Source organism: Egretta garzetta, unplaced genomic scaffold (assembly GCF_000687185.1).
Source record: "Egretta garzetta isolate BGI_Z169 unplaced genomic scaffold, ASM68718v1 scaffold175, whole genome shotgun sequence".
Classification (NCBI taxonomy): domain Eukaryota; kingdom Metazoa; phylum Chordata; class Aves; order Pelecaniformes; family Ardeidae; genus Egretta; species Egretta garzetta.
In genome coordinates, this window is record NW_009259860.1 from 1624342 (window position 1) to 1635931 (window position 11590).

The window sequence follows — 11590 nt, forward strand, 5'->3', positions numbered from 1 at the left end:
GCCCAGGTGGATATGGCCATTCATCAGTTAATTTTACTGCTTTTCAGCAGTTGTGAAATATACACCATGATATGCCTTTTTTGAACAGCTGGAAAATTATGTTGTAACTAGAATTCCATCGTTCAGCTTCCCATGGAATGCATTTTGCTCTGAAAGCTGAGAGATGATCTAAATAGTGGCTAGATACACCCTCACCATAGTCACAAATGTCACAGTATTTGGAGGGGTGGGATGTTGTTTTAGGATGAAGTAATTTTTTAGTGACATTCATTTTACTTGGTTTCTAACACGGGATTTTTATTGCATTTTATGTATAAAGTACAGAAAACCAGAAATTATGTTTAACATCCTTTTTGTAGTGCAATTAGGCATTCTATGCACTCTTACTTTTCTCAGTTGGACTATAAATCCTGAGGGTTTTTCCCTTGTGAGCCAAATTCCGCTATCTTTACTAATCTTGATGGCCTGTTACATCAGCCTACAAAGTAATCTCAGTGAGACAAATTCCTGCCTCCAATACACCCACATAAATTGAAAGCAATCTTATAATTACGATTACACCAAAAGCAGAATTTGTCCCAGTCATTTGAAAGAGCCAGGCAGGCAGTATTTGCCCAGCAGTATTTGCTCTTGAACACTTTTATTTTCTTCTTGCATGTGGAACCACAGCCCTATGTGTGTTCATGTGTCATGTAGAATTAAATGAACAGAAGAAGACCGTGATGAGCAATGTTTACAACTTCAATTATGAAAATGGATTTCCCACTGAAGTCAATGGAAGTTGAATGTGTTGGAGGGGAAGGTGGCACTACATCTTCACTACCTAAGTTATGTTCCAGTGCCTTACAAAGTGCAGATGGAAAGGAATTACAGCTAAGTTAAGGCCGCCAGCTACCACGTAAATTAGAGCTGAAAAAAATCATGTTTAATTTGTGATTATAGTCTTAACAATGGTCTGGGAACTGGCTTTGAAGACCTCAAACTCTGTCAGATTTGAGGAATAGCAGCCCCTTTTTAAACACCTGTCACGGCACCTATCTAAGTTGCTTGTAATATAGGAGTTATTTCTTACACTAATGAAATTATCTGCCAAGACTTTCCAGCCTGGTTACGCTACACGGTGTTGCAGTATAGAATGATATTTGTAGGCAGCAAGGCCCATTTTAGACTACTCTAAGAAGTGATTTTTCAGCCTTTTGTTTTCAATGCCTCTGTTTTTGCTATCTCAGACTGTAGGTGCATAGAGTCTAAAAATGCAACCTCGAGCACTTAAAAAATATTAGCTATATCTGGAGTGTTGAATTTGGCATTTAACATAGTTCTATAGCAAAATTCACTTGAATTCAGGTCTCCTAAAGGGCTGATCTGCTTGAAGATAATGGAAGTTTTGAATGAAGAAGAGATTGAGTAGCTACCACCTGAAATGTGCAATAGGGGATTTTTTAAATAAGGGTTTTAGCATTTTATGATTTTTAACATTTGTACATTGTAGTGTGTTTCACTTCCTTGTAAGTGATTTTAATTTTCATGAAAATTAAAAGGTTGACTGCATTACAGGCTGTCTTCTACATAACCACAAAACTATTACAGGGTAAGAGGCAGGTAGAGAATGCTCCACATTGCAACAGAAACATGCTTAAACCCTATCCAGAAGACACTGCCATAGCAATACAAGCACAATACATTCTTAACACATAAACTCATGCATATGTTGAATTTTTCATGCATGAACAGTAACTTTGAAGACAATGACCTATTCATATTCACAAATACAGCACACTGGATAAGCACTGAAGGATGATTTAGTCTTTGTCAAAGTGTGAACAATTTTTTATTTTATCAGAAAAATGGACAGGATTAATTGCAAGATTTTCCACATAAAATACACTGTTAAGTGTAAGCTACTGCATTTATGTGTTGTAACCAATAGTGTGCATAAACATAAGAAATAGAGTAGCTTGTTTTATCACCTAAATATTAAAATGCTCTGGGGCAAATTATTAAGTTCATTTCAAAGGTCAAATTTTCACTGAACAAGAACTTCAAACTATGACCTCATTACTGACTGTGTTTGTTTACTTCTAACGCTTGCTACTAACAGTTTAGATGTACCTGAAAATGCCTGGCAGAACAGAACTGCTTACGGTCGCAGAATCTCACTGGTATGCAGAGGTCGTTGTGAATGAAGCCTTAAGAGTTTTCTGGATCTTAAAACCTTAAAAAGCCAGGTTTATTCTGTCTGTTTTTTCATAAAAGCAGAATTCTGCAAGGACCCCTGGCAGAGATTTCCTCTGGCCACTGTATGACAAGGGGCAAGACTCCAGACCCCTGCTAGCCAGCAAAGGAAGGAGGAATTTTGAGTTTCTGACCCCCCTGAGACTGGCAAGAAGTGAGGAATATTAAAATTCGGTTTGCTGCACTATTGCCACACTGTCTTCAGTGTCTTTTAACCACTCTGCCTGTTATCATAAGACCACTGGAGCTATGCTGCCACCAGCATGTAAAAGCCCTCTGGATCTTGAAAAGTGCTAGCACAAAACCTGCACTTCTGTGTTTTACTGGAGATTATTTTGTACCTTTCTTCCTCCTTATTATAATATTTCTGTTCCTGAAGGCAGCAAGCTGATTTTCTAGGAAACTTGTATTTAAAGGTTTCGTTTATCCTTATGCACCAAAATGTCTCCAACTTTCATGGCAACAGAGACAAACTTTGGGTGAAATATTTCATGATAGTAATCAAGCTGGTAAACATGGAAAATCTTCGATAGCCACAAATTGTGTCAAACTAATTATACAAGAAGGAAAGCATTGATGAGCAATCGAAAAAAGTATAGCCTTCAATAGTAAGTAGTATCATCAAAATCTTTTAGATTTGTTTCTTATTTTCTCTTTTAAATGCACTTAATAAAAAAATGAGGTCTACAGGGAAATATACCTGAAAGCTCCACCTGCAACTAACTAACTAACTAAAGGTAGCTGGTTTTTGTAAGTAAGAGGGAAACAAAACAGGTGACCACCTATTTTTCACTTTCTCTTTGATCATTTAATTTACAATAAAATTATGGCTAGCCAAATATGTGTATTAATTGCCACAATTTTGCATAAATGCAAAAATGCAAAAACTATAGCATCACTATGGGTTTTTTACAGTATAGCATGCACTTTATTTTACTATAAAATTGCTGCAGCATATCATATGTATTCTGACATACTTGTTTGTAAATCCTGCTTCATTTTTCTGTACCAAGGAATGCAGGTGGAAAACCACATTGAGATCCCCTTCTTCAGTTAATTGCTTTTAAGAGCATCCACCAGGTTACCTTTGTGAATCTGACACTTGTACAGGATTGCTGATGGTCTTTATTTGTCTAATCATTGCATGTACCATATCCTTTAAGTAGGAAGCCATTTTGAAGTTCTTAAAAGCAACTCCCCTGGATGGGATGTCAGACTTAAAGTAGGAGTTTTGTCTATTTATATATTTGCCTGGATATATGTACCAACAGGGTACATATTTTATAATCTGCTTTTAAAACTGGACTAAAACCCCACTGAAATGTTGATAATCAATTTGACCATAAAACCAGTAGTCGCACAAAAATATGACATCATTAGCCACGAGGCAGATGCTCATATTGCCCTCTGCATTCTGTCGGGACAAAACCACGATAAAACCATATAAACCATACCATCCAGTGATGGGAAAGGCCTGCTCACACTGCTTTCTGGCACACATAACTGGAAACACTTGCTGAGTAGACTGAAGATGGAGTGCCTGTCAGAGTGGGAGACACAGCTGGAGACTGATTCTGGGGCAGAATCTCCAGTACCCAAGCCATATCATACGGATGCGTGTCACAAACCTTTACAGGCTGCTATCGCCTGAGGTGCAACCCACGTCATTGTACTCAGACCTGTATGCTTAGATATACGCTGTACACGCGTTGTTCCTCAGCAGTACAGATTTTTTGCAGTAAGCCAGTACTGCTGAAAAGTACAGTAACTTCCACATTTTTCAAGAGATGTTTGTGGGCTTAACAAGATACAGTAATGGCGTGCAGCCAGTGTGTTCGAGTTCAACCTCACTCAAAGTCCTGCCTGCCTGTTTCCAATTCCCTGTCTCACTCTCCTTGCCCTGGCACTCACATGGACTCACAGTCAGGTGCACACAAGATTTTGAAGGAGTGGCCAGATAAGTGATTCTTTGCCTCATATATGTGTTTAGTGCAACAGCTCCACTGCACTAGAAATAATGTCAGAAAGCTCCTGACACAAAAACCTGCAAGATCTGCAGGATGTAGTGTATTTTAATTTGCAGCTGAAGCAGGCTTCTGACTGCAAATTGTGCTGCCAGATACTCTGTTCTTCAGAGTACAATTCAGCACAGACAGTTGCTAAAGGAGGCTTCAGGCAGCAGTTGCAGGCAGGGTTAAAGGAAGAAGAAGGAGCCTTTTCGCAGCTGATTGATACCCCTTCCTGCTTTCTGAGAGCAGCTGGCCCCTAAAGGGACTGAATCAGATAGCCATAATTGCCTTATCGAGGCAAAGGAACTCCTTAGACAGAACGAGCAGATTGGTGTTTTGTCCAGCCAACTTCACCTCCCCATCTTGAAAACGAGTGCTCAGCCTCCGACACGTCCGAAGCCCAGGCAGAGCTCCCCTCTCCTGCGCCTCTGGTCAGGGCTCTTTGGGAGTTTTATTGCTGGTGGCCGTGGTTCCCAAAACTTGACTCAAAATGCAGCAACATTGCTGCAATTAAAGAATTGCAAATGGCGGCAAAAAAGTTCGGGGGGAGGGGGGGATAGCATGGTTGTTGCCAGTGGATCAGAGGATCCTGGTGTGACTCGGGTAGGAGTTCCAACTTAATCCAACCTCCCACTCAAAGCAGTGAAGTGTGGGAACCTTCTGCATTACAGAGGGCTCATGTCAAGAATTCACACTGTATTTCATTCCCACCTATGGCATGGTAATGAAGAAGATTGGCCTTCCTTTTGTTTCAACAACATGCCAGTAGAAATAAGCCAAACAGGCATTTTAAAAATTGATTTCCAGCCTACAAAACACACACTTATATTTCTTCCCAGGAAATCTGAATGATATTAAGTATAATTCTATTATAATTACTTTAAGATTTTGAGGAGTAATGGAAAAATATTTTGAACTGTTACATATTTTTAATTAGGATTGAGACTGAGTCAGACAGCAGTGGCTGTATAACAATACATTTCTGGCCTGCTTTTTCTGTATTTACAAATGTGTCCAGAACCAGTTCTCCAGTCTGGAAATTTTTTATATTCACAGAACACAGCCAGAAGCGACCTTACAAAATGCAGGACCATAGAGGACTATGCCTAAAATCTCTACACAAAGCATATAAAGATACTCTGATGAAAATACATAAAGATGTGAATAGTGTGGCAAAAATAAATTTGCATTTTCCGTTAAGTAACTGAAAACAATGGTGGGAAATAAAAAATGTTTAAAGTTGGCAAATTCAAAGTAAAATAAGATTTCATTGCCACACAAAGGTAGTAAAACTAAGAACTTGGCTAAGACTTGAAAGGGACTGGTGATTTATAGAAATAAAGACAGTGCAGAGGACATCACAGGTACAGCTGACCGAAAAGAAGGACTGAACAGAACAGCCCTTTTCTTCACAGTCTTTTACTATTGAAGAAAATACTCTTCTCCACTTTCTGTGATGTCAGTGCTGGAGACAGCACATTGGATCAGTTCCAGCATGACAGTTCTGATTTTATATTTGTCTTTGAGAACAATTTAATAACTGACTTGAAATTAGTAACTGCAACATTATATCAAATGAAAGAGGGATACATCAGTTCATATAGCATGATAATGGTAAAACTCACTGTTACAGGAGATCATAGAGCCAAATGCTGTGGCTGAGCTTTGTTAAAATCTAAGTAAATTTATGACCAGTAAAAACCTTTACAGTGTTGCCTTCTAACCCTAGGGCAATCAAATTTTATGCCGATCTGGACTAGTTGCCTTAGAAGTTCTGTATTTCACAACTGAGTTGGTATCCAGTGGGGGTTGTGGGCTATCAGGTGTTTTGTGTATGGATGGGTGTTGTTCTGTGTTTCTGCAGCTCAGCACTACCCGCTGTTACAGGTGATAGGATACAGAACTGGAGGAACCAACCACCCGCTGCGGGATGTCGTACCTTGTGTTCTTATAAACTGGAAGGCAGAAGGGAGAACATCAGATGCCACAGCCCAGTCAAATTAGCCTAAAGTACAATGCTTCCTCCTCCTTTTCAAGGGGAGGAAATCGCACATCTGTCTCAAATTGCATAAATTTCTGATTTTTACTATAAAAGAGGAATGTGTTTCATTGGATAAAATAAACATTTTCCCACTGTTGTCTCTCTCCAGTTAAAAAAAACCAGCTTCCTCATTTTGACTGTCATTGGAATCCAGAGAGATCAGAGTTACACGGTATTTTAGTTATTAGAATGAAGTAAATGTTCACTTCAATTTCCAAAAGGAGATATGCATGCACTGTGTGAGAATGGACTGGTTTGAAGATAAGCTTTAATTCTGAAGAAAGTCAGCGAAATAATAGCTACATTCTACTATCGTTCTCTTAGTGCTTTTTACCTTAACCAAGTTACCATGCACTCTCTTGCACACTAGATCAGTGTTAACTTAAAGAATTCCAGGCTATGTATCATTGCCTTCCTTCCTACAGTAAACACCTTTTACCATTGGTCCAATACCAGCATCCTTGTGATTTGTAAAATGTGATATAATGAAATTATACCTTGTACTCTGTTACATTTTGAACTTCTAATGAGCATTCTTTTACATATCATATGTATCACTTATGCCATCAAGAATATCTAATTGCAGAGAAGTACCTGAATTGTAGTCTTCTTCTGGCTGTAAAATCCTGTCAGTGTGTAACACACGATGACATCCTAAAGCATGGCCAAATGGCAGGTCAACCAGCTGACACCAGATCAGTCACAGAATCACAGAATCACAGACTGGCTGAGGTTGTGAGGGACCTCTGGAGGTCACCTGGTCTAGGACCAGACGCAGGATCCCCTACAGCCAGTTGCCTAGGACCATGTCCAGACAGCTTTTGAGTATCTCCAAGGATGGAGACCCCACAACCTTTCTAGGCAACTTGTACCAGTGCTCGGTCACCCTCACAAGGAAAAAGTGCTTCCTGATGTTCAGAGGGAACCTCCTGTGTTTCTGCTTGTCCCCATTGCCTCTGGTCCTGTCACTGGGCACCACTGAAAAGAGCCTGGCCCAGAACTGGGCACAGCACCCTCGGTGTGGCCTCACCAGTGCTGAGTAAAGGGGAAGGATCTCCTCTCTCTACCTGCTGGCAACGCTCCTCCTAATGCAGCCCAGGATACCATTTGCCTTCTTTGCCAGGTCCACCAGGACCCCCAGACCCTTTCCTGCAAAGCTGTTTTTCAGCTGGGTATCCCCCAGCATATATCGGTTCAGACCTCCTCAATAACAAATCCTTTCTGGTAATTTTAAATAAAACATGCTTCTTTTCTACTGCAAGGGACAACCACAGCAGGACAAAGCTCTTTTGCAATGCATCATTACCCCTTAGCTTTTCAGACATGACTGCACATAAGGCAGGAGAATAACCTTCAAAATCATTCTCCTGCCCTTTTGGAGAGGTCATGTTTATCTCTTCTCCCTGGTTTCCAGTGACAAGATGCATGGGAATGGTTCGAAGCTGTGTCAGGGGAGGTTCACATCAGGGATTAGAAAACTTTTCTTTAGAGAGAGGGTAGTCAAACACTGGGACAGGCTTCCTAGAGAGGTGGTCGATGCCCCAGGCCTGTCAGTGTTTAAGGGGCATTTGGACAATGCCCTTAATAACAGGCTTCAACTGTTGGTCAGCCCTGGAGTGGTCAGGCAGTTGGACCAGATGGTCCCTGTACATCCCTTGCAACTGAAATACTCTGTTCTGTCCTGTCCTGTCCTGTCCTATCCTATCCTATCCTATCCCATCCCATCCCATCCTATCCCATCCCATCCCATCCCATCCTATCCTATCCTATCCTATCCTATCCTATCCTACCCTATTTCTATTCTATTTCTACTCTGTTCTATCCCCAATAACTCTATGACTTTATAATGCTTTGCAGTAACAAAAGCAGTTTAAGAAAATTATTCTTCTATATGCTAAGAAGTGTACAATCCAGGTAAAAGACATCACTGAAGCCAAGTTCTGCTTAGGTGACACTTGTCATTGGATCATGCTGAGAATGGCTTGATAATGTAAATGGAAGTTCAATCTGAAGGTAAAAAAGAATCTGGGATGAGCAGCTGAAAATGTGGGGTGACTGAAGACTGTATAAATTCACCAGAATGTGCTATGATATGGCAATTAAAAGGAATGTAGTTTCTCACACTATTCAAGCAGAAGTTGATGATTATTTTACAGTATTCATGGAAGTATACTGCTAGAATCAGCATTTTCCACGGAAAGTATTTTTTCTTTTGCATGAAGATCTATTCAAGTCTGTGCTGAATTATTTCATAATTATGTTTTCCTTGCAGAAATACTCAGCATGGACATCTGCAAACTGAGAACGAACAATGATGTATGCCAAAAATCTTTAAAAAATGTAAGCTGTAAACACTCTAGTATGTTTGCTTGGACCATGAAGTGAAAACGGATTGGTCAAATAGTAACTAAGAGCAACATTTGCAGCTGCTAGAGGTAACAGGAGTAGAGGAAGTTTGAACACTAACAATTTTTAACTTGAAGTGTGTACAAAAGCAAGTATAATCTGTATCAAGGAAATCTTGGAGTTTTCTTATTTAACCAGTTTCATATTTTCTTCTCTGAATTGGTATAACATAAGTTTCACTGTTTTCTCTCTCTGTTCAAAATATTATAAAGCCTGAGTTTATTGTACAGCATTTTGTTTCCAGCATCATGTTTGGACCATGAAATGATAGGGATGCAGTAGACTTCAGTAATAACACTTTTCATCAGCACCGTATTTTAATAGTAAAAAATTGCTGAAGTTTTAAGTGTAACGTATTGTCATGGAAGTAAATTAACACTGTTGAAAGCAAAGATAACATCCCACAGGAATCTGTGCATGCCATATGCACTACAGCTCCCAGAACGATTTTCCATGTATCTGTCTGACATGCTTTCTATTTGTGAAACATGTATCACTGAAAAGGAAGTAATAAAAATTTATTAGTCTATGTGATTTCTAAGCAATAATTCCTAATATTATATGTATAGTGCTACCAATACAGTAAGTTCTCCTGCCTTTGATATCTGTACTTGGAATTTATCTCAGAACAAGGCATTTTAAGAACTCTATCTACATAATCTGTTGGTTGTTTACTATGTTAAAATCCCTATTAAATACTTTTCCTTTCCCAATGGATGACTCTCTGTAGCAACACCCTAGATTGGCATGCCAAGGCATAGAGGCCAATCATGTGCCACAACTATAATTTCTAATTCCATGTCAAGCAGACACCCAGAATTTTACAACAGCAGATTGCAGTCCTGGTGCCTGTATTTTATTTGTGTGCATACAGATTAGTTCTGCACCCAGTATTACTTTTCTTGGCATGTACCTGGCATATAGCTTATTTCTTCCACATTGCTTTGAATGTGCTGTATATTTGTCCTTCGCTGTAATGAGTGAGTCAGATATTTTCATGTCTCCCCACAGATACAGTAAACGAATAAATCTCATTGCATTAAATCAGTTAGAAGTCTGATTCTGATCTTTGAAAACAGAACTTGAGGCACAGGCATGTGTCTATCTGAGAACATTAAATTTACTGCACAGGCTCCCAGCACTTGCTGATAGACACAAGTTAATCTGTGTTTCTTGTTTCATGCCTGAATTCGGAAAAGCACTTAACCAAAGTGCTTGATCTTAAACAAATACTTAAGTCTTTTCCTGTCAGAGATGTTTTTTTTTTTTTCAAATGAGTGTCCCATTTAATCAAAATAATTATGTTCTCTAAGCCCAAAAAATAAGCTAGAAGTTTGTCAGTCTAGATTTTCTGCTGGAACTCAGCACATGACTTTGTATAGAAGACGGATCTCTTCTGGGAAGCTTTAGGAAAACAGCGCAAAGCAGCTGCCAACAAGCCATATCAGCCATCCTTTACCACTAAGCACCTGAAGAAAAATAATCACCTGCTGCCGTTGAAAATGAAAGACAGTGTGGCCCAAATAATGAAAGAAGTAGATGTCTCATTTTGCCGGACAAGACTAAAATAATCTAGAACTAATACAAAGCTGCCCAGGGTATAACTCAGTCATCAGCCTTTGTATGTTTTGGAACCCACTTTCTTAATTGAGAACATTTTGTACTGTCATATAACTTTCCTCTTGTATGTAACAAACAGAGCCTGTTTTATCATGACAAACAGAGGAGAACTTCTGTCTTGGAATTTCTCAGGACAGAGTTTTGTTTATTGTAGATATGCTTGTATGCCATGCTAACAACCACTAAACACAGTTATCATTTGTTATGTGATTACACTCCTACTGTGAAGTAGAATGTCTTGTTCTGTATGGGTTGGAGATGGTGACTTAAAGGGCTGCTACAAAGAGAACAAGAGGCTCTCCCTTCACAAGGAGCCACATGGAGAAGACAATGGGCAACAGGTACAAGTGGCAGTGTGGAAGGTTTCATCTTGACATAAGACAGACATTTTTTACAGCGAGGAAAACTGTTCACTGGAACAACCTCCCCAGGGACATGGTGGAGTCCCCATTGCTGGAGGTTTTCAGGACGTGACGGGACAGGGTGCTTGATAATCTCACCCAGGCTCCCCTTCCCATGAAAGGTTGGACCAGATGATCTTTCAAAGTCCCTTCCCACCTGGGCTGTTCTGTGATTCTATGATTAGAAAGAATTAACACAAACTTCTAAATTGTAAATTATTTCAGCACTCTCTTGTAAAGAATAGCATACGCTGAAGGTGTCTAGACACCATTGTATAATTTGATGTATGTCTACCGCTTGCAAATAAATTTTCTGCAACCATCATATACCATTGATTCTGAACTGTGACCCATAGTGCAGAAAGACCAATCTATAATTACAAAACTTGGTACATAGTTAGATTTGACACAGTGCCCGTTGCATTATTGTCTGATCTCTTTATACATGGACCTATTTATGGACTACTGTTTTAAGGCCAAAATGACTCTCTAAATAGGTAAAGTAACTATCTAAACACTTATTCTATCTGTGCCTTTGAAATCCGCTCAATACTCCATTTAGTTTTATTGCTGAAATTCAGTGGTTACAAGATAGGGAGTTGAAAAAACGTACTCTTTTGGACTTTTTTCCCCTTCCTCAAAACTTTACTATATGTTCCTTTTATTTAAAATACAAATGAAAAAACACTGTTCTATATTCCATCAGGGCCCTGACAGCACTGATGGCGCTCACCAGCCCTGCCCAGCCCTACCAGGGCCTCCCCCATTCTGCCATGTCAGCCCGCTCAGGCCGGTCTCCAGCTCCCCTCAGCCCTGCCTGGCCCTTGGGCAGATGTCCCAGCCTGGTCCTGCCCATCCTGGTCCCCACCAGGTTCCTG